The sequence below is a fragment of the Canis lupus genome, chromosome 1 (assembly GCF_048164855.1).
Source record: "Canis lupus baileyi chromosome 1, mCanLup2.hap1, whole genome shotgun sequence".
NCBI classification, from domain to species: domain Eukaryota; kingdom Metazoa; phylum Chordata; class Mammalia; order Carnivora; family Canidae; genus Canis; species Canis lupus.
Window position 1 is genome coordinate 71,571,958 of NC_132838.1, and position 24,381 is coordinate 71,596,338.

The following is a 24,381-nucleotide window of genomic DNA, read 5'->3' on the forward strand; positions in this document are numbered from 1 at the left end:
GCGGAGATGGGAGGGGAAGGACCGGGAAGGGGCGCCCCCGCGGAGGGGCCGTCGCCCAACCCCCCCCCCCCGTCCTTCCTTCCCCGGGCGGGGCGGGGCCGCGGGCCTCCGGCGACGTGGGTGGGCCTCGGCGGAGTCCCGGGGCCGCGTCGCTCACAGGCTCTGCCCTGGGCCGGGCCCCGCCGAAGCCGGGATGTTTGCCGTTTGAGTAAATAAACCGGCGGAGGCGCTGGCGGGCGGCGCTGCCCCCGCTCACCCCGCAAGCTCCCCTGCGGACCCGGACCGAGCCCCGCCCCCCCGGCCACACACCGCGGACACACAGCGGGTCCCTGTGTCCCGAGCCGGGAGGACCGCGGGGCTGCGGTTCATCGGGGTTCCCGGCGCTCCCTCGGGAGCCCTCCCTGCCGGGGCCCACACCGCCCAGGCCCGCCCGCAGCCCCTCCCGGCGGTCGGCGGCCCCGCCTGCCGGGTCGGGTCGGGTCGGGTCGGGTCGGGTCGGGATCCGGCGGACGCGGCCCCCTTCCCGCCCAGTCCGCGTGCGGCCGCCTGCAGCAGGGCTTCGCGGTGGCGCGGTCGGGCGGGTCTGCGCGGCGCCGGGCAGGTGCTCCACGCGCCCTGCACCAAGGAACGAGCGACGGACGCCGAGCGCCGGCTGACGGGCGCGGACTGGAGCGTCGGCCTTTCTGCCCGAGTCCATCCCTGCCGCCGCCTGCCTGGCCTGTCCTGGCCTATCTGCCCCGCACTGGCCTCACTGAGAGCATTAAAAGCAGACAAAGGTCAGTGATGGAGAGAGAGAAGAGGTCCCTCTCCCCAGGGTGCCTTGGAAATCTTCCCTCCCCAGAAAAATCTCCATTACATGGCTCAGCTCTGTCTCTGTCTCTCTCATGCACACTCTGCCTGGAAAACAAGGGATTTTTTTTTTTTTTTTTAATTAAAAGTGCTTCAAAAGTCTCTGACCAAGTACAGTCAAGCATTCACGTCCTGCCACCTGGTGACTAGTTAGTGCCTAAGCCATCTGGACAGAGTGGGGCTACCCTGACAGATATTGACCACTGACCACCTACCACCTGTTAGTCACCAGAGGGGGGTTGTCTGCGGTCAACAAAAAAGATTCTGTCTGTGCTCGTGGCATTTCTTTCTTATATTAAGGAAGACCGCGAATTAAATAATTTCAATAAAATAAAATGTAACAAGTGTTAGGAAAGTTATTTAAGACGCAATTAATTATTTACGATCTCATGATGTCTCTTGTTATCTTGACCACATTACTGAAATTTTCACTATGTGACTTAGCAGGTTTACTTTTCCTTCCAGTTAAACGTTAAGTTTCTGGAGGATAAGAACAAAGTCTTACCCAAAGCCTTCCATGGTTGACTGCTGTGTACTTTGGATGCTCTGGTGGTTCTGGGGGGTGGGGGCGCTCTTGCCCTAGTCTAGGAGAGCCCTTTGGGTTCTTCCTCTTGGCATCCTCCTTCTAGCAAGGTCCGAGGTCATCATGATTTTGATTATACTTCAGGTCACCAGTCGTGAAGTGGGTCCTGGCTGAGCCTGTGTCAGCTGGTGTGGCTCCTTCCGAAGGTTCCTCAAGGTTGCTAGTTAAGATCGTTAAGCATGACTGTCTCCTTCCAGAATGGCTTAAGAAATACCCTAATCCTATGGTTAGACAGGATGATAATCTGAAGCAGCACGGCCGTGATGACAGGGCTTGGGGGGAGTGGGAAGACAGCTATTTGCAGAAATGCCCATGAAAGGATATTCTTGCAGTTCCACAGAAAGGGCAAGCAGACCGGAGCCACTTGACGATTGGTGGGGAAGCATGAGCTCAAAGAGCTTGAAACTCAGGATCACCTGCATTACAAGTGTTTACAAACATACAAGAATTTTAGTAACTAAAGGCTATGTTGAGAGGCCCTAGTGGGATGGGGTGCTCCAGTGGCCTCAGAGAAAAGCAGCCTGAGGCCTTCAGTATAGGACGGCATTCAACCAGTTAGACAGCTGTTCTCAGACGGTGATTTTGCTTCCAAAGGGACAGTTGGCCTTGTCTGGAGACACTACTGGTTGTCACAACAGGGAGGGTGCTCCTGTCATCTAGTGGGGGGGGGGGGGTGGGGAAGCCAGGGATATCGCTAGATATCCTCTAATACACAGGACAGCCTGAACAGCAAAGAATTATCTGACCTAAAATATTGAAAGTACCACCATCGAGTGACTCTGGGCAAGAACAGAAAGAGAGATAGAAACTTCTGGAGAAAGACTGCAAGATAAGGCTCATGGGAGAGCCAGTGTTGTGAAGGAGGTCTGTGAGAGATTCCATTCCCCTGAGGAGCACATTGCAGACACAGGCCACCCGTGTCTGCTTGAGATGTGCTGGCCTGTGTCCTACCCTGCAAACCTAACATCAGGGGAGAGTTAAATCCTAGAATATTTTCATGCATGCATGACCGTAGGCCTGTCTCTCACAGCCAGGTTCTCTGTAGCGAGGAGAGGTGAAAATCCCCACAACTTCCTCAAGGGGCCTGGAAGAGCATATAAGCTGAGACGCTGCCGGGCTTCTGCTGAGCATGGCTGCACCTTGCCTGGGGTCTCCAGGCCTTGCCCATCAGTCCTTGTCAGAAGCATCACGTTCCAACTACGATGTCACCTTGTGAAAGCTGCAGGGTGGCAGTGACAGTGCAGCGAGGACGTGGGTGGGCTTCACTTGGGCTGTGCAGGAGCCCAGACTCCAGGGCAAGAGCAGGCCTCAGGGGCGGGGAAGGTAGAGCAGGCGATGCCTCGCTGAGGGAGGACGGGGAGGATGGGGCCTCCTCTGAGGAGCATGCTTCCATCCATGTCTGGTTTGTGTCAGCATCTCTGTGTCACCTTGTCCCACCCTGCCCAGGGGCTCGGGAGAGGAGCAGCGGCACCCAGGGTCTCCTGAGATTCCTAGTCCCTGAGAGGACTTTCCTTCTCTTTTCTTTTCTTTTCTTTTCTTTTCTTTTCTTTTCTTTTCTTTTCTTTTCTTTTCTTTTCTTTTCTTTTCTTTTCTTTCTTTTCTTTTCTTTTTTTTCTTTCTTTTCTTTTCTTCTTTCTTTTCTTTTCTTATTTTTCTTAGATTTTATTTATTTATTCATGAGAGATGCAGAGAGAGAAAAAGGCAGAGACATAGACAGAGGGAGAAGCAAGTTCCCTATGGGGAGCCCGATGCGGGACTCGACCCATGATCCTGGGATCATGCCCTGAGTCAAAGGCAGATGCTCAATGGCTGAGGCACCTGGGTGCCCCTGAGGGGGTGTTTCTGTGCAGCCTCCTTGGTGGGGCCTCTGTAGAAATGCTGTTCACATGCACACGCACCGGCGGCACAGACTGGGCCATCTTAGGGTTAACTTTTCCAAAAATGTCCATGTCTTCGTTTTCTCATTCCCTAATACCTCTATCTATATATTCACTCTTTAATATATATTGAGTACATTTAAAATATATGGAAAGATGCCATGGCTAGGCAGGCACCATGGGAATATAATGTGTAGGACGGAGGTCCTTTATTCTAGGAGCTTATTAGGCAAATTAGAGAAGATGCCCCTCTTTCTTTTCCTTGAAATGGCTCAACGTGGAAGAGATTGCTAGTTTCTGAAATACTCATTCTCATCTTGCCAGTGGGATACAATTCGAAGTAGAGGTGGATCCCTTTAAAAAAAAAGATGTGTCCTCCTGTCCTGTCCCCCTTCCTGGTGGTGGTGAGCCGGGCTGCTGCAGGTGCATGGTGGAGCGACGGTGGAGGAGGCATGGGGGCCCCACTGTGGGGCTGCCCTCAGGGGTAACCCACTGGGACAGCTCTTGCAAGAGAAATACACTTGTATCTTGTTTAAGTCATTGTTGTTTTGGTCTCTGTTCCAGGAGTGGAACCTGTTTGTATTTATGATGGGAAGTCAGCGTGAGCAGGACTACAGCAGGTGGGCTGTATAGAGAAGCTGCACTCTACTCAGGTTTCGCTGTTAGAATTTCAGCAAAGGAGAAGAAAGTCGAGGTCACCTCAGATGGTTCAAAGAATGATGCCTGTTCGGGGGCGGCAGGGAAGCCTGGCCAGCTGGATGGAAGGGGGCACAGAAGGAAAGCCTGGGTGCATGGGGTGTGGACAGGATTGGGAAAACCTGGAATTCCCAGCGCAGAATTTCAAAACTTATCCTAGAAGCAACAGGAAACCCTGGAGTTTTGGAAGCAAATTGGAAAGAAACTCTGGAGCTGGCAATTTTACCAGTGGAAGGAGACTAACTAGAGACAGTCCAGGGGTTTTCCAACTGTGTTCCACAGAAACCTTGGGGAACCTTCTAGGACACCAGCAAGGGATGGGAAAAGGCAGAAATCCTTGCTTCTCCTCCTCATTTGATCCAAGGACCTCCATTTTATCTGTTTAGTGTAGATTTGTGGCTTCTATGCAAGATTTTACTTGAAGAAAGAGCTTCTGGGGTGAAACATGTTGAAAGCTACAAGAATGCAGGTGGTCTGGGAAATCAGCAAACCCACCAGAGGTCTGCATTCACTGCAGTGAGCTTTGTGTTTAGATGTTCTGTCTTCTGAGTTTAGAAGCTCTAGAATCACCGTCTGCAAGCACATGGGCTCCCCTGCCCCTAAGCTGATGATTTTAAGCCTCAGTTTCCTGATCTGTAAAATTGTAACAGGAGGGTCCCTTCCTAAGAGATGTGGTGAAGCACATAAAATGGTGCTTTGCACATATTACATAGTAATTGGGACTGATATTGTTGTTGTCATTCTTACTGTTTTTTCTCTCCCAGTATGTCTTCTTCTCTGACTTCTTTCTTAGATATGTCCCTGGATTTCTTCTAATTCTTGCCTTGGAAACAGACTTTAATGGTTCTGTGTAGGTGGGGTCTCAGATCAAACAGTGTAGACTTTAGCTAAGAACCACAAAAAAGATATATTCTAAAAACCCCATTAGGAACAAGAAGACAAAAAAAAAAGAATCATCTTTGGAGTGCAGGTTTTGTAAGGGTGACATGGGACAGGAAGTGGGATCACTCATCTCTGGTTTCATGCTTCTGTTTGTCTCCCCTCTCCTTCTCTCTTTATCCTGGACATATCAGTAAGGTCTTTTCTCTGCCTGCAGGCATGCTCGAGCCCTGCGGATATAAACCAGGAACCCCCCCTCCCCCCTGTGCCCCACAGTGAAGATTCTCATGTTGAAAGGTGTTTTCCCATTTACAACACAGTCACCAGCTTGATGGTGTTCTTCTGGGAGAGTCCTGCACCAGAAGATATGCAAGAACCTTTTATTCAGAGCTCCTATTGAGGTGACTCACTGGTGAGACCATCTTCTCCTGCCACTGCTAACAACAGGGTAGGGTAGGGTAAGGGAGAAATTAGACCATGTATCAAGAGATGGTTACTGCAATAACCATTTTCATCCAGAAATGTATATCAACATACTTAGCACTTAAAGCCTTAAACATGCTGTGAAAACAAGGTTTAGTTCCCAGGGGAAAAAAAGAACTGTTGCTTCTATTTTCTATTCATGACAATGTTAGGGTGGCCCCCGACTTTGTGTGACCCTGAAGTGGTGAGTCAGAGTTCAATATAGCTTAACCTTTAAAGCTTCACTAAGCAGTGGGCTCAGAGGTTAACATGGCACAGGTACCAATGTCTGTGCTGTCTCCCTGGGGTTGGTCTTGTTGGAAAAGCCACATTCACTGAAGTGTTTTCTATCAACAGCTTAGTCATTAGAGAAGTTGCTCTAAGCAGAAGGGGAACTGATTCGCTGTGGCCAAGAAATGTCTCTGCATCTGTCTCTTCACATCTGAGTTGCATTTTTCCCCCAGAAGAAACCACAAAAAATACCAACTACAACTGCACCAAAGGCTCCTGAGGCAGATGCCGTGAGTGGTTGGGGAGGCAGGGCTGTCGTGGAGTTGTGGTTGAATCACCTCCAGGACCAGTAGGAGGTCACCAGACTTCTTTCCTTAGAGACATTTACTTCTCTTCAACTCCATTGTAAGAAGTGTTGCCAGGGTGAGATGAACTCAATTTGCTCCTGGCCTGTTGCTTTACTTTTTTTTTTCCTCTGCTGTTTGGAAGTGTGGATGGTCTGGGCTGTGCTAACTGTGTGGAGCAAAGACCTCACCTGTTGTTGTTTGTGGATTTTCATGAAAACCAGGATGTGTGTCAGAGAACCACCCCTGTATGCAGTCTTCTGAAGCAAAGGGGTCAAGGAATCCAGGAGGGAAAACCTGGCCTGAGGAAAATATTCACATCCTCTGACAATGTTGAGCTACAAGCGCATTCAGCCAATTCCAAACATCTATTAAGCACTTTTGTACCAGAGCACCACTAAGTGTTAGACAGGGTACCAGCAATGGAGAGAAGACAGAGAGAAAGCCAGGTGGACTCTGATTCCTGAAGCAGGAAACTGAAGAAGACCACTGCTATGGTTGGTGGTAATGAAAGTCAGATTTTCCAGTTTGGGGAATTCTTTGAAATGTTCCTGTGGGACCAGCCCTTGCTGGTAGCATCCTAAGCTAATGGAAAAGCTGTATTTTCTCTCTTCCTTAGTTTCAACTTCAAATCTCTGAGCTTTGCTGTGCCTATTTGTACATTTGTAGGACCACATGAAGGCTCCCACATGGAGCAGGGCCTAGACTTCCACCTGCTGTGGTCAGCAAGCCATGCCCTCTGGGTGGGGGGTTTTGGCTGCCCAAGGGGCATGCTTTTTCTCTCATCCTCACAATGTATCCCACAGGTTTATGGCTGTGAATTTGATCCACTGAAGCTTCCTGCTACACCAGCTACCTAAAGATCCTGGACCAGGAGATTAAGAAGCAAATGACGTCTCCTTCGTGTTACCTGACACAGGAAACCCTAGTGGAGACCCAAAGGTATTCCTGAGCTTTTTCAAAAGCCTGGTCAAGAACATATGTGCACACTTCTCACCCCACTTCCCTCTATCTGACTTTTAGCTCTGTTCTTTCTTTGGAAGAACAGTGGTGTTTTTATTTGGGAGGAAACTATGATAAATGCCAGAATGTTCAATATCTTATAAAAATTGAAGCTGTCCATTATTGAGGCATGAGGCGTGATACTCACTTCTCGATATGGACATTTCCCTCTCGCTCTTGCAGCTTGCGGTGCCCGGTATCACTGCCCCACACATGGCCTTAGTCTACCTACCCAACCACTCCTGCTGCTCTCTTCAGGAGTCACTGCATTTCTGAAGAGTTGGAGGTTCCAGAAAGAATCAGGGCTGAACTCCCCATCAGGCAACTGCTGAGGGACAATACCCAGCCTGGCTCTGAGGGCTGGGCATGCCTGCAGCCATGAAGAGAAGTCTCTGTTTTTCGAAAAGTGAATGGAAGTAGCTCCTGTGTTGGTGAAGCTGACATTGCAGGTGTCGGGGGAAGAACAAACTGTGTTATTTAAACTTCCATCTATTTCTTGAGAAAAACAGAAGCCTACATTAAACACCGCAAACAAAAAGAGAAACAGGGCTTTCCTATGGGCGTGGCCCCCAGACCCAAGACAAAAATGAGCTTGATCCTCTTTCGCACAATTAGCATTGGCACAAATTTCAAAGGCATTCCTGTCTTTGGGGCTGATGCTTGGCTGCTCTCAGTTTGCCTCTGGCATTTGAATCCTGCCCTTGTTAAGAGAAGCTAAGGAAGCAGGGACCCAAAGAACCCACCTTTGCCTTCTCTTGTGCATCTACGTGTGCCCTCTGCTCCTCGCACACACACGAACCCTCTTTTTTCTTTCTTTCTTTCTTTCTTTCTTTCTTTCTTTCTTTCTTTCTTTCTTTCTTTCTCTTTCTTTCTTTCTTTCTTTCTTTTTCTTTTCTTTTCTTTTCTTTTCTTTTCTTTTCAAGATTCTATTTATTTATTCATGAGAGATACACAGAGAGAGAGGCCAGAAATATAGGCAGAGGGAGAAGCAGGTTCCACGCAGGGAGCCGAAAGCGGGACTGGATCCCAGGACTCCAGGATTATGCCCTGGGCCGAAGGCAGGTGCTAAACCACTGGGCCACCCAGGAGAACCCTTTTAGTGTTCAGAAGCATTGAGGAAGGACGGAGTCATCAACACCTGACACTTCCAGAGCCAAACATTCCAGCAGACGCTGCCTAGCTGGGCTGTCAAAAGTGTCATGATTTGGCCATTTTTGGAAAAGCAAATGGACTATTCTTGAGCCTTGCTTTCAGTGATTAATAAGCGTACTGTATACATTGGTCTGTACACACATGTATATGTGCATACACCTGCACCTGGGCACGCAAGCCCACACTTGCTGCTGACTCAGAATTCTCGTCAGTTGCACTTTCTCCTGTAACAGGAGTGATCATTGTGATGGGAAATGCAAAATTAAGCTCTGAAGTGATTTCCTTAGAAATCAGTAAGAAGGGTTTACTGGAACTTTTTTTTATTTTTTTAAGATGAAAAGTTTGTTTTCCCTTAAGGATTTGCTCCAAAAAAAGCAGCTCTCACCATATGTTTTCCTGGAGGGGGGAAGGGGACAGAATGTACAAGCTCCATGCTGACTAAATATTGCAGCCCTGGATTCCGCTGGCCTAGTCACCAGAATCCTGGGATCGCCTCTCGGTAGCCTGTCAGGTTGAAGGCTACCTAGAAAGGTCGTGGGCAGACTTGGTGCCCCAGGTGTATTGGAGTGCCCAGTAGCTCAATCTATGATTAGTAAATGCATTTTTTACTCCCAGGATAAGTGAGGAGAGGATCAATCTATAAAATTTTTTTTAGATTTTCTGAGCTGGAATTTCATAGACTTTTAAAGGAAGGTGTTGATGAACCTTTAATCCTGACCTGAACATGGTGGTGGCTTGGCCCAGTGGAACCCATACTGGATAGAAAGCCATAATGTCAAAGAATCAGGACTCAATGTAATTGTCAGAGTTTCCTGGACCCACTCTTGTCCTATAGGTAGCATTATCACTAAACTTATTTGGTCAGGCCTTGCCTGCTACACTGGTAAGTCCCCACTGGGATTATCATCAATTCATTTTTTTTCATTCACTCATTCAACAAACATTTATAAAGTGCTGACTCTATGCCGTCCTTCCTCTGATCTCTGGGGATATAATAACTAACCAAGTGCCTAAATCCCTGCCTTCATGGGGCTTACATCACACTTACATTGGGGGGTGGTGAAGGGAGTTCAGAAAATGTGAGGCTAGAAAAGAAATAAAACAAAGAAGTCAAGTATATAGTAGGTTAAATGGTGAAAGTATTATTTGAACAATATTAACCTGTAACTTATATTTGCATGAGGCTTCATGATTTTCATGGGCCAGGACATGTGTATTCTATGTGCTTGTCACAAGAATAAATGGCCTGGAATATTAAGGCAATTCCTCAGGGTCACATGATTCACAATGATTTTTCTGGAATGGGAATGCAAATCATCAGGTGCTGGGTATCCTTCCTTGTTCTCTAACTTAAGAAATGAGCACAGCAACTCGACCACCGGTCTCTTTTTGGTGCTCAGTGGGGACTGGACAGGAACTGCTCACTCTCCTCCCATGGAAGACAGGGAATTCTGGTGTAGAGCTGGCGAGGCAACCCATTCTGCGGTTTGAATACCATGGTCATTCAATAATGACCATGGGCCCGTGAGGACTAGACAAAAATCATCATAGGAGGATGGCATTGGAGGGACACCAACCCAGGAAGCCAGGTCTGTCCCTCAAGTCCTACTGGGGAGGAAGCAAATAATTGTACTCCTTCAGACATTTTCAAGTGGGAACATGAAAATACAGACCGGCCAGGCTCTGCCCACATCATGTCACTGTGACACAAAGCTGAAAGCCAGAGGATGTTGAGAGACAAACAAATGACCTAGTGTTTACTTTTGTAATATGTTGTGATTCCTTGTACCAGGAAATCTAATTCCCCTTTTATTCCCTTACCACCCCACCTGTTCTTCCTTGCTGTAAAACAGGGAGCAAAGGAGAACCAGATGTTCTATAATAGTCATCAAAATAATTAATTATTTTCAGTAGCTTTCTTTGAACTTAAGTTGGAGAAAACCATGGACTTTTCATTATTGAGGGGAGGGGGAGTCAAGAGGAAACATTAGTATTTGTGGCTGATCTCAGTGCACCATATGGTACAGGAAATAAAAGAGTAGAAGTTTTGGAATCAGGCAGAACTGGATGTGAATCCCAGATTGGTGACTCCACTAGCCTTGGACCCAAGACCAGTTTTTTTTTTAAAAGATTTTATTTATTTATTCATGAGACACACACAGAGAGAGAGAGAGAGAGAGAGAGAGAGAGAGAGAGGCAGAGACAGAGGCAGAGGGAGAAGCAGGCTCCATGCAGGGAGCGTGACATGGGACTCGATCCTGGGTCTCCAGGATCATGCCCTGGGCCAAAGGCGGCTCTAAACCACTGAGCCACCCAGGTTGCCCCCAGTACCAGTTTTTAAGCCTCAGTTTCCTTATTGACAAGATAGAGATGCTGTCTACCTGGAAGATTGTTTCAAAGAGTGAGTGGGATCACAGGATATCCATGACACATGGCAGTGGCTCGCTAAGGATTACAGTGTTATGGTTATATCATAGGTGACTTCATGCTTTGCAAATTCAACTATTCCTCCTTGGCAGGGAGAGAGTGCGAAAGCAGACCAAGTTAAAAATGTGTGTAGTTGCAGAATGTTTAAATATCTTGTTCAAACAAGGCAGATTGAGTGTGTTCACTCTTCCATTCAGTGAATCTGTATATGGGGAATAAGCACCTGCTGTTCCTTCACAGACTACAGTTCCTTCATGCTCTCAACGTGCAAACACTTTTCCAGGCCACGTGTGACTCTTGGTTTTAAAGCTACATATATCTCATACCTCATGTGCCCCAACTGCCATCCAACCATGTCGTCAGAGGCTCAGATAAAGAAACAGTGATGGATGGTTGTTTTGGTGCGATGTAATTGTTGTTTGTTCTGAAACCAAAGAAATGTGAAATAATAAAAAGAAGATACAATGTTTTCCTATCGTGTTAGTAAAGGTCTTTGAAAAGAATCATAATGCCCAGGGTCTTCCAAGACATTACTGATGGTGTAAATGGATTTTTCTGGAGGACACAATAATAGGTATAAAAAAAAGCATAAAAATGTTCAGATCTTTTTTTTGTTGTTGTTGTTCTTTTTTTTGTTGTTCAGATCTTTTGATGCCATAATTCTACTTCTAGAAATTTTTTTGAAGGGGATAACTGGATTTAACTGCATAGTGATTTAAAAAGTTCATCACAAAGTAATTTATAAAACCAAATTATTGCAAACAACTTCACTGCTCCACAATATAGGGTTGGCTAACCGAATCATTCATTCAGCAGACACTGCTGAGCACCCCTCATGGCCCTGGCCCTGGTCCATTCTGGGTCTTCAGGATACTTTCCTCAGACATACACTCTAAATACATAGTTTGACCCAATGTTGAATACACATATTTATAAACTGATATTCTGTGAGAGCCACATATTGCCATCTTAGAACTTTGTGCTCCATGGGTACTTCTGAAATTTTACTTAAAAACTTACCTAACACATCAATGTTCACTAAGGAATTCCAATAGCTAACTTTAAAAAAAAAAGAGATCTTTTAAAATATATTTTAGAGAGAGTGAGAGCAAGAGTGCACAAACAAGTGAAAGGAAGAGCAGAAGAGGGAGAGGAAGAGAGAATCGGAAGCCAATTCTGTGCTCAGTGTGGAGTCTGACATGTGGCTCTGTCTCATGACCCTGACTGAAATCATGACCTGAGCAGAAACCAAGAATCAGAAGCTTAACTGACTGAGCCACCCAGGCACCCCCCGCCCCAACCCTGTAGTTAACTTTTAAAAGTTTAATAATATAGTGTGGTAACAGTGACATCTTAGCACCATCAACAAACAGAGTGCTCCTGTGACTCTGTGCTCATGGGTATGAGCTAAACAGAAGCCTGTTTCCAACTGAAATCAGCCTGGGGAACGTGGTGAGTTTGGGCAATTTTGTAAGTGTTGGGTCTTGTAGAACCCCCTTGCTAATGCCTAGCGGGGGTTGATGGCAGCATGTTTATGGAGGCTTATCATGTAAGAAATGCTTGTACCGTTAATTAAGATTTCCTTCCTCTAAACAAATGGTTCTCTGGGTGATTTTGTCCCCCAGGAGACACTAGGCAATGTCTAGAGACATTTTTGAGTGTCATAACTGGGGAGAGATATATTACTGACACCTATTGGGTAGAGGCGAGGGATGCTGCTCAACGTCCTACAGTGCACAATACAGCCATCCCCTCACAACAAAAAATTATTAATTCTGAATGTCAATAAGGCAAATGAGAAACCCTGTGTAAACATAACAAGTTAAAGTCAAATCTTTGGTCTTCATGTCCTGGGCCTGGAGATTTTGTCTATGGAGCTGGAGCAGACCCCCAAAATTGAAAATGAATGCGCTGTTTGAAGAGACTTTCTGAATATAACTTCATCTTTCTTTTTCCAAATAAGTCTCAATTTTAATAAGATTATGCACACACATTTATTTGCTACTGAAAATTGAAATAACATACAAAAATTTTTATTACAATTCAAATTTTTGAAAACCAGACAATCTAGTTTATGCACGCTGCCCTAATTGTGCTCCAGCCAAACCTCTCAGTGTTTTCTATATATTCCCTCTGCACAAGTTACTTGGCATCCAATTTTTGATGTTAGGTTTTATCTTAATGACCTCAGGCTTCGAAAATACACAGGCAACACTCAAAACCCATTAGTATTTCTTTGGGTCAAATCAAAAAGTGGAGCTAAAGTATACCGAAGTCTTCAAATGCAAACTACATGGCTTCTTCACACATGACTGTAATCAGGATAGAAAAGACACAAAAAAGACAGAGCTTACATCATAGATTACCAAATATTATACAGTTTGTCCTAACACGGAGCAGCTTTCCCAAGCTGCTACACAATGACCCTAACATTACTAGTAAGAAAAAACAGTACAAGAGTAAGGTTTATGTTTACATCGACTTTGTGTCATAATTCTCCATGCTGGTATCCTCAGAAAGATCTCTGTCATACAGGCAATAATGACAGCTACATCTAGATCTTTTCACCTTGATTCAACATCAATTTCCTTCTACTGTTATTCTTTTTGCAGTGTAGAGTGCTGGTTGAGGTGGCGCTGGTATTTAATAAATGGCACTATCCTTTCCATCCTTTCTTTCCGAGCAGTTAACGATGTCCTTACTCTACCCCTCCTCCTGTTGAGTGTGCGATCCACAGGCCCCTGCGAGGTCTTCTCTCTGCCTGCTGTTTGTAGAAGGGAAGGGAGTTTGATACTAGGGTTGAGAGTCAATTTACTATGGTTCTTTTTTTTTTTTTTTTTTTTTTACTATGGTTCTTTATTGAAACTTTTGAGATCAGCTGAGCCTCGCTAGGAATTCTCTTCTTGGGACATCTGAGAAGACTCCGGGGCCCAGGTTGGGTAAAGTTTCTTTTGTGAACCCATTGAAAACCTAATCACAGGCTGAAGCTCCTTCTTGATCTTCAGTTTTGTGGAAGGTGGTGCTCAAGACTCAGCTTGCCGCAAAGTAGCATGTAAAGAACTAGATAGCCCAGGAAAAGCAAGAAAAACCCAAACTCCAACAAACCATGGTGAAAGAAAGAACAAGCCTTGGTCATATTTATTTCTAATACTTTTGCATGTACTCGAGGAAAAATTTGTCCTTAAAATGTTCACCCTAAAAATAGAGCCATGGAGCAAGGTAATTGGCTTATAAGACAACACTATCATCTGAATTTCCACCTGCCACTCAGTTTGCCCTTGCATGTGTGCCAAGCCCAATACCTTCTGAGCAGCGGGAATGTAGGAGGACCTTACATCAGGCTGGGGAATGAGACACTTGCCTTCTCAAAGCCCATGAGGTGGTGCACTTCTTTGGCATGGCCCACAAATGAGCTACTTGCTCTGCAAGCAAACTTTGGTTGGACTCGTACTAAATTGGTATTCTCTTCATGGCACAAATTTAAGGCTTTTGGTTGCTCAAGCAGCCTTTGAACACGCAATAGCAGCTATTCCAGTTTATTGGAACATTTTACAAAATCACACGATAAGACAGTTCCACATTCTCTTCTGTGTCATGTGGTTTGTCTGTGAGTGGAAAGGAATGATGGAAGGCCCACTCAGTGGTGGTTGCAGGCAGCAATTCTATGCCATCATAGCTTCCTCAGTATGCAACTGAAAAATGCCAATGACCATGGGATGCTTGTGACTCCTAAATCACTTGTAGCCTTCGCTGTGTTTGTTCTTGTCAGAGGCAATTGCCCAACACTTTTCATGATGGACTTTTCATTTTATAAATATTTCTTCAATAAGATTTGCTCTGCTGGGAAGAATCAGCCTCTTGGCATCAAAATAGATGAAGTACACTAGACTTCAAACTGATGTAGAAAGTACAAAAGTAACACATTTAATAACACCACTAAGCCTTCTGCACATAGCAGAATATGACTCAAGAAAAAAAGCTTCTTAAAATGTGTTTTCTGGGAGTAACTTTGTAGTTTATCACTTGAATAAATCAAATTGCAAAAGTCCTTTGTCTTCATCTACTGATACCAGTCTTCACCAGAGCAACATTTTGACAAGTTTTTGATCAAAATTTTAGTTTCCATAGACCTCAAACAATAAAAATTATCTTTTGAAAGAATTAATACCATCTTTTGTTTTGATGGCTAGTAAAAATATATACTTTGGGTATCTCATTTATCTGCAGTATTTCTTAATTAATTTTTATTCTTTATTATATCTGGATTAACAGTTATTTATCAGGCTGTGTAGGTGATAACACATGATTCTGGATTTGTTTTCCTCCTGAAGGAATTTCAGGGTGAAAAGTATGAATTCTCATAGATAAGAATTCCTAAGTAGGGGACTTTCCTGGAAAGACTCCTGGTCTATGTGGAGTTAAGTAACCAAAAATTCAACATAGTTCTTAAAGTTTGCTTTGTGTGAAATTAGTAATGCTCCTGTGCCAAATAATTCTCCAAATATGAGAATTACAGTATAATCTAGTGGTTATCTTTATCCTTATATTGTTGAAAGTTTTATTGATGTATATGTGCTTTAAAAAGATACAACTTTTTGAGCTACTTAGCTTTACATGCTCTTTTAACATTTGTATTAACCATTTGTCTGTGTCCCCATTTAATCATTGGAAAGTTACTGATAATTGTTTTCCATGTGAAGTTAATATTTTTCATGATCTATATTATTTATCTCATCATTTTACTTATTTATGTATCAGCTAGCTGATAGAATTTTATAAAAATTCTATATTATTTGTTTAAATAAAACAGATAAGGAGATTTTGCCTCATGTTATATCCAGAATGCTTACCTAGACCTTAAGGTAAATAATAAGATATTAATAATTAGTTCATGATGTCTTGCTTTATTCATATTACTATTGTTCCCTTGATTAGATATGATGAAAATCTATAGGTTCTCACAATCATTGGTCGTACACAAGTTTCGGGATACCAGAAATGATGTTGAAGTCAGCATTCAGCTCTTTGACCTTCCAAAGGCTGATGCCAAGTCTGAAGTAGATTTTGGCAAAAATTCAAGGTTGAATTCAAATATAGGAGCATTCTTACATTTAGTGGAAACTATTGTATATGTATAGTTATATATGCATACACAGATATATAATACACACATATTTATCTATTACTATAATATTTTAAAGATTATTTAGGAATATGAAAATATGCCTACATGTTATTCATTAACAGTAGGCTGCAGAAACAGTGTTAAAGAATCATCTCAAATGAAAAATTAACTAGTATCTTTTAGATTACTTTGTATTTGTAGATGTACCAAGGAAAAATGGAAGTATCTCCCTTCTTCCTCTTAAGGAGGCCCTGCCACTAAGGGGGTATTTAAAATTGAACAGCCTTTAAAAAATGTTTCAAGGACCACCTGGATCTCTGTTGAAAAGAGTTTAGTCCCCTGAAGAGAGGCATAGCTTTTGTACTTCCAAGGTGGAGAGGGACAGGGTGCCCAGATAAGAAGGTGGGTTGGCAGATACTTCAGGACATTGTGAAGGGATGGAAGCTTTGCTCTCAGGTGTGGTCCCAGGTGACTGGCTTCATGAGTGCCTGTGGAGCTGGGTCACTAAGCTGTGGCTTTGGAATGATAGCAAGGGTCTTTGTGACTCAGCAAGTAGTCAGCAGGAAGGACCGCTATGAAGGGCAACCTGATGCCATCTGGGGTAATGGTGCCTACCAATGGTGAAGAATTGCTGTCTGGTGGCAGCAGCACCATTAACTGGTGGTGCATAATGTCAGCAGTGACCACCCCCACCCCCAGCAAGGACCATACCTGCCTCTTTCCCCAAGCAGAGTAGTACAGGTCCTTAGTTGGTCTAATATAAGACATAGAATGGAGCCCCCAAATGACTGACATTAGCCTTCTCACTAAGCTCAGCCAGATTAGGATTTGATTTAGAAAAAGAAACATGATGTCTCTAGTACTCAAATGTCATGGAACAGTTGGGTTCCACCCGACAAGTGAACACATGGATATGTATCCACAGAAACAAAACCATGCTAGATATTCATCAGTGTAGTAAAACTTGTTTCTGTGGGCTGAGGGATCAGAGGAGATTTTAATTTTTAAAATTGTCATACTTGATATCTCTCTTCAAATCTCTAGAATGTATTTCTATTAATTTTACAATCAGGAAAAAAATTCTAACAAGACAGTTGATGACTTAAAGAAAATCTACAGTAATCAGGAAATTCAGAATGGTGAGAATTATGTCTTATTGTCTATTGAACCTCTTTGTGCCAAGGTAAAACAGTGGCTGCTATTTTTTTTTTAAGGCTTTTTATGAGCCAGGTATTGTCCTAAGCATTTCACCTTAATTAACTTAATCTGCACGTCAATAGATGGGTACTATCATGATCCTCCTTTTAAAGATGATGAAAAATTATAAAGCATCATTGAAAGATATAAAATAGGATTTGAACAAATGGAGAGACGTACAGAGATTTAAAGAAAGAAATGAATTGGATCTGAAGAAATGGACAGACATGCAAAGATCTTAACAGTGTAAAGGTTGACAGGCTTTTTCTGTCAAGAGCCAGACAGAAATAAATATTTTATTCTTTTATTTTTTTTAAAGATTTATTTATTTATTTATTTATTGAGAGAGAGAGAGAGAGAGAGAGACAGGCAGAGACACAGACAGAGGGAGAAGTAGGCTCCATGCAGGGAGCACGACTGGGACTCGATCCCGGGTCTCCAGGACCATAGCCCGGGCTGCAGGCAGCACTAAACCGTTGCACCACCCGGGCTGCCCCAGAAATAAATATTTTAGGTTATTTGGCCATACAACTGTCACAAATACACAACTCTGCCATTGTGGTGCAAAAACAGTTATAGGCAATATGTAAATGAATGAGAGTGTCTGGGGCCAATAAAATGCTATTTAGGAACACTGGTGATGAGCTGAAGTTGGCCCACACGCCATAGTTTGCTTGGAGGAGCACAAGAATGTAAACACAGAGCTTTCTTAATTAGTACCTAATTTGATGCAACTCTAATCAGGAATTTAGGATAATGTTTTTAACCTCTAGGAGGTTTTTTAAAGCAAGACAGGAAACCAAAATGTCTTAAGGGAAAATAGGACAAACCTGCTACATAAAAAGTTAATATTTTTATGTGGCCAAATACAATACAAAAATATTAACATAGAGATGATGGGACTAGAGAAAATATTTGACACATATGAGAGAGCACTAATATTTCTAACATTGAGAATCTCTTACAAATTATTGAGCAAAAAAGAAAGAGAAAGAAAGAAAAAAAAAGGAAGGAGGGAAAGTGCACAATTCACTGAAGTTGAAATGAAAATGAATGTCAAACATTTGAAAAACTGCCCAACATCACCAGTATTTGAAGGAATGTTATATAACAATAAAGAGATCCAATGGTTTGCTAATCAGGTTGGCAAAAAATAAAAATAATGATAATAATCAGTGCCAGTGAAGATGTGGGGAGACTTATCTCTCATGCCTTGCGATGCTAGCAGGGTCTGAACTGGCAAACACTTTGGGAAAATAACCTGGTGGTAGCTGTTAAAAGGAAAAAGGCAAATTAAAAGTGATAAATTATCTAATCAAAGAGGTAAAAGATCTATACTCCAAAAACTATAGAACACTTATGAAAGAAATTGAAGAAGACACAAAGAAGTGGAAAAACATTCTACGCTCATGAATTGGAAGAACAAACACTGCTAAAATGTCTAAGCTACCTAGAGCAATTTACATGTTCAGTGCAACCCCTACCAAATACCATTAGCATTTTTATAGAGCTGGAACAAACAGTCCTAAAATTTGTATGGAACCAGAAAAGACTATGAATAGTCAAAGGAATGTTGAAAAAGAAAACCACTGCCGGGAGCATCACAATGCTGGATTTCAAGCTGTATTACAAAGCTGTGATCATCAAACAGTGTGGTACTGGCACAAAAACAGATCCATAGATCAATGGAACAGAATAGAGAACCCAGAAACTCTATGGTCAACTAATCTTCAACAAGGCAGGAAAGAATATCCACTGGAAAAAGGACAGTCTCTTCAACAAACGGTGTTGCGAGAATTGGACAGCCACGTGCAGAAGAATGAAACTCGACCATTCTCTTACACTAGACACAAAGATATATTCAAAATGGATGAAAGACCTAAATGTGAGGTAGGAATCCATCAAAATCTTAGAGGAGAACATAGGCAGCAATCTTTGTGACCCTGGCCACAGCAACTTCTTGCTAGACATGTCTCCAGAGACAAGGGAAACAAAAGCAAAAATGAACTATTGGGACTTCAGCAAGATAAAAAGCTTCTCACAGCAGAGGAAACAGTCAACAAAACTAAAAGGTAACCTACAGAATGGGAGGAGATATTTGCAAATGACATATCAGATAAAGGGCTAGAATCCAAGATCTATAAAGAACTTATCAAACTCGACACCCAATAAACAAAAAATTCAATGAAGAAATGGGCAGAAAACATAAACAGACATTTCTTCAAAGAAGATAGACAAGTGGCTAACAGACGCACGATGAAATATTCAACGGAGGGATCCCTGGGTGGCGCAGCGGTTTAGCGCCTGCCTTTGGCCCAGGGCGCGATCCTGGAGACTCAGGATCGAATCCCACGTCGGGCTCCCGGTGCATGGAGCCTGCTTCTCCCTCTGCCTGTGTCTCTGCCTCTTTCTCTCACTGTGTGCCTATCATAAATAAATAATAAAAAAATTAAAAAAAAAAAAGAAATGTTCAATGGCACTCGGCATCAGGGAAAGACGTATCAAAACCACAATGAGATACCACCTCACACTGATCAGAATGGCTAAAATGAACAACTCAGGAAATAACATACGTCTCGAGGATGCGGAGAAAGGGGAACTCTTTTACACTGTTGGTGGTAATGCAAACTGGTGTAGCCACTCTGGAAAACAGTGTAGAGAGTGCTCAAAAAGTTAAAAAAAAAAAAAAAAAAAAGTTAAAAATAAAACTACAACCCAGCAATTTGCACTACTAGGCATTTATCCAAAGGATGCAAACATAGTGATTCAAAAGGGCACATACATCCCAATGTTTATAGCAGCAATGTCCACAATAGCCAAACTATGGAAAGAGCCCAGATGTCCATTGACAGATGAATGGATAAAGAAGTGATCTATGTATACATAATGGAATACTATTCAGCCATCAGAAAGAATGAAATCTTGGGATGCCTGGGTGGCTCAGCAGTTGAGTGTCTGCCTTTGGCTCAGGGCATGATCCCAGCATCTGAGATCAAGCCCCACATCGGGCTCCTTGCTGGGAGCCTGCTTCTTCCTCTGCCTGTGTCTCTGCCTCTCTTTCTGTGTCTCTCATGAATAAATAAATAAATAAAATCTTTAAAAAAAAAAAGAATGAAATCTTGCCATTTGCATCGATGTGGATGGAAGAAGAGTGTATGATGCTAAGCAAAATAAGTCAGTCAGAGAAAGACAAATACCATATGATTTCACTTATATGTGGAATTTAAGAAACAAAACAGATGAACATAGGGGAAGGGAAGGAAAAGTAAAATAAGATGAAGACAGAAAGGGAGGCAAACCATAAGAAACTCTTAACTACAGAGAACAAACTCAACATTGTTGGAGGGATGTGGTTGGGGGGATGGGGTAACTGGGTGATGGGCATTGTGGAGGGTATGTGATTTAATGAGCCCTGGGTGTTATATGCAACTGATGAATCACTAAATTCTATCCCTGAGACTAATAATATATGTTAACTAAATTGTATTTAAATTTTAAAAAATGATAAATTATCTTAAAATTAAGGAAAGAAAAACTTCCTGTCAAAACCTAAGAGTTATGGTCAGATCTCTATACTGAGGAAAATTTATAGTCTTTAAATGATGTGAGTATATTTCAAAAGGACCTTTTGTTCCACAGTTAGGATTGTTTATCTCTTTGTAGCTTCAGGAGGATGGCTGCTTCTTTATTTTGGTCAAAATGGGGCTTTCCTCTCAGATCTGGGGACACTCTCTTCAGTTTTCCTTTGCTTGTCTCTCATGCCCATTTTGGGACTTACTACATTTTGTGGCATGTGGTTCTAGTCTGACATAGCTATGTTGGTGGTGTCAGCTTATGGTGTCACCTCTTAGAGTTTGAGCCTCTCTACTAGGACATACTCAAGGGTTAATGTCCAATCACTTCTGGTCTGATAAATAGCTCACTTACATGAAGGACGCTAGACACATTGTGACACATTAAGACATTTGATCAAATCACGGGTCCTGAAAAGTCCAAACTGAAAGTTAGTACTGAAAGGACCAGAAGTCTAGGTACTCCTTCAGGTCTCTAGAGTCTTTGCTCTATTAATCATGCAACTTAAAGACATGATTTATTATAATAAAGAAATGTACTTCCTATCTTTCCAAATCAGGGAACTTCCAAATCATGATAGTGACAGCCTGTCTGTGGACCCAGGCTGGAAACTGAAAAAAAATAAATGCAACGAGTTTGTTATTATGTCTTTCCCTGTCTTCAAAGATGAACACACATCTGTTGGCTCCTTAGCCCACCCAGATATCCACAGCCAAGAGGCGCCTATGAATCCTGCTAAATAATCTTCTGCAACCAACTCAATGTGTAACAGGGCCTGAATTAAACAGATCCCAGCATGAACTGGATAGAGCTGAGTGAGAAATGAGAACAGAATTGTCTCCATATGGCCCTGTGTGTAGAAGTCACTAGGCAAAATATGAGGCATGGTGCGAAAAGGGTACCAGCCCAAGGCTTGGAAGTCCAATGTGGATGTGCAAACTGTTTCTCTGAGCTTCCTTAACAGCACAGGCATTCCCTGTATCTGTTTGTCTCCCTCAACCATTACCTAGGTGCTGTGCTTTCGCCCTCCAGACTAGGGTGAGGAAGTGTCAGATCTTGTGTAGGATATTTTAATTTCATTTCTTATGACAATTTATTACAATAGCTTCAACATGAAAAGTTAGGGGTCTAGTTCCATCCGGAAGTGAGAAGCAGAGGAGGCTTTGTTCTGGACGGCCTTGGCTTACCCAACATTCCTCTCCTGTATCTTTCCCTCCAATGCTGGCCAGTGTTCTACCCACCGCCTGGCAAGGCCCACCTTTCAAGTTTCTGGGTCAGCAGTATCACCGGGCGGTGTTACGGGGGACAACACAGAGGATCACTTTTTACTTTTGGCCTGAGTTGGCAGCGGGGGTGGGGTGGGGTGTAAGTGCTCATCATGGAGGCATCCAAATGTGAGCTGGGTTTGGATCATGCATGTCATAGGGCTCTGTACGCAAACATTCATTTGAGGGCCTCCGGGCGCCTCCCTTCCTCCTGGAGATGGCCTGCAGCAGGCTCTGTGTGGTGTGGTGTTTTCGATTCCATCAGAAATCTAAAACCTGTAAACACACTGACAGCAGTCGGCTGAGGGATGTGAGAAACTCGCAAATGAACAACAAATGCAGGCAGAGAAAGGCCAGACCAAATGGACTGATGTTTTTCACAACCGTGTAGGGGTTTAATCCGCTGGTCTCAAACCATATGGCGAGCTGAACATGAGCCGGAGAGGCTGGGAGGTACTTGGCGGCAGACCATGGAAACATAAACGCAAGGCATTTTGTTTCCTTGTGTGTGCTTTTTTCCCTTTAAATATTTACTTTTTGTGTTTTGCCAGGACACAGTTTCCATCCCATATGCAGAGCAGGCTGTTTTGCAAATGGGGGCAGGGATAAGCAGGGGACAGGTTGGCTCAGGGGACCTGTAATGGGATACTGATTCTGTCGTGTCCATGTTGCTGGCTTTCCTCCCCAGGTTGACCATGAACAAAACCTGCCCCGATCTCCGCACCCAGGTTTAGGGGCTCCTGGAAGAAGTCCCCCCCGCCCCCACCCGGCCCCTCCCTGTGGTGCAGGCGCAGAGCCGCGGGCGGCTGCTCTGGAAAGCTCCGGGCTCTGCTGAGCCGCTGGTAGGTGGCCTGTGCCCGTCAGCTCGGAGGCCCCGGCTGGGCAGGGCGCGCGAACCCCGAACCCCGTGGGCGGAAGCCGAGCCTCTGGGTTGGAGGCTGCCGATGGGGCATCCGTCACGGACCTTCCACCCCACGGGAGAGTCGGACCGGGAAGAAGGGTGGCAAGGGGCGTGGGTGGGCGAGGGACAGCAGCTGGGGAGAGGCCGGGGGTGGCAGATCCCCAAGCGGAGTAGAAATGGGCCATATGAAAATAAATAAATTAGTGCCGGGCCTGGAGCCATGTTTGAACCAGAATAATGTAAGCAATCAAATACTTACTGTCTCTAATTCACTCAGGCTTCCAAACACGTTGCTTAACAGAAAATGGAAGGGTTGGTAATAGAGGCCGCGGCTGCACAGGGAGGGCCGCTCGCTCAAAGGCGGTCTCGGCTGCAGGGCGTCGCCAACCAGAGACGCCCGGCCCTGGCCAGTCTTGGGGGGCCCGGGGCTGAGGGCCGCGCGCATGCCGACAGCCTCAGGAGGGCTCCCCCGGAGTCCATCTGCGCCACACGCGACCTCGACCTCGGGGGTGGCGGTGAGAGACGCGGGGCTAAGCCGGAGCCCGGGACGTGGGGCCCGGGGGGGCCCCCGCCGTGCTGTGGCGCGCACTCGCTGGCCCGTCCGCGAAGCAGCTCCTCGTGCCTCACACCTTATCGGGGTCGCCCCAGACACACCCGTCCCGCTACACACCCTAGCGCAGCCTTGGGGCAGATCGGCGCGCCCCGCGCCCGGGGACCCAAGCCAGCGAGTCCCGGCGGGACCCCAGGATTTACCTGGCTAGGAGGCTCCAGGCGCCGCTGCTGTTGCCGTGAGCGACACCATCAGGTTCCGATCTCCTGAAGCCAAGTGATGAGAGCCTTTATCAGCCGGAGGCCAGGGGGCTCAGCGGTCGAGCATCTGCCTTGTGTTCAGGCTGATCCCGGGGTGTTGGGACCGAGTCCCGCATCGGGGCTCCCTAGGGGAGGCCTGCGTCTCCCTCTGTCTGTGTCTCTGCCTGTCTCTGTGTCTCTCATGAATAAACAAATAAAATCTTTTTAAAAAGTGGGAGGGGCTTTATCAGCCTGGGTAGCTGGATTCCAAGTCCAGGTTTCCTGCCCAAACCATGATGCTTCTGACTCCGTACATGCCCTCTCTGCCAGCCGTGCGCCCACATCACCTGAGCCTGCAGTTGTCCTTAGAACCCTTCCTGACAAGGTCCTCTAGGCAGCCACCAGCAATCAACCAGAGTTGACTTGCAGATGAAACTTGTCATTTTTGAGGTGGCAGCAGGGGCCCTGGTCTGAAAGTCAGAGAACCAGGACTCAGTCATGAGTGGGCCATGAACTAGGTATGGAGACCCCAGGTGAGATATGTACCCCACTGTGTTCCATCTCCTCACCTGACAAATGAGAGGGCTTGGTTGGGTCAATGGTTCTCAGTCAGGATAATTCTAGAATCATATTGTATGAGGCTGTTGGGGCTGGCACAACAGAATACCGTAGACTGGGGGGCTTAAATGGTGGGAATTTATTCCTCACAGTTCTGCAGGCTGGAAGTTCCAGATCAGGGTGCCAGCTGATTCATTTCCTGGTGGGGGCCTATTCATGGCTTGCAGATGGCCATTTTCTTGCTGCGTCCTCACATGGTCATTTATCCTTGTATGCAAGTATCTCATGTTTCTTTTTATAACAGCACTAATCCCATCATGGGGGCCCCCCGCCCTCATGACCTCATCTAAACCTAATTACCTCCCAAAGGTCCCCAACTCCAAATACTATTCCCTCAGGGTTTAGGGAGGGGGGCACACAATTCACTCTGCAGAACATATGGATAGCTTGTTTTAAAATACAGCTTCCTGA

At 44.8% G+C, this 24,381-nt stretch overlaps 1 long non-coding RNA gene across 2 annotated transcripts in view; it reads left to right on the top strand.

Moving 5' to 3' along the window:
• Positions 1–598: 598 nt before the first annotated feature.
• The window catches only part of LOC140619305 (uncharacterized), a 28,788-nt gene continuing 5,005 nt past the window's right edge, over positions 599–24,381 (top strand). The window contains exons 1-3 of one of the 2 annotated variants that reach the window (XR_012019209.1): positions 599–776; positions 6,728–6,863; positions 7,107–7,718. This is a non-coding gene — a long non-coding RNA (uncharacterized lncRNA). Of the gene's footprint in view, positions 777–6,727; positions 6,864–7,106; positions 7,719–24,381 lie in introns of those variants that run through there. The other variant, XR_012019217.1, reaches the window with a different exon arrangement.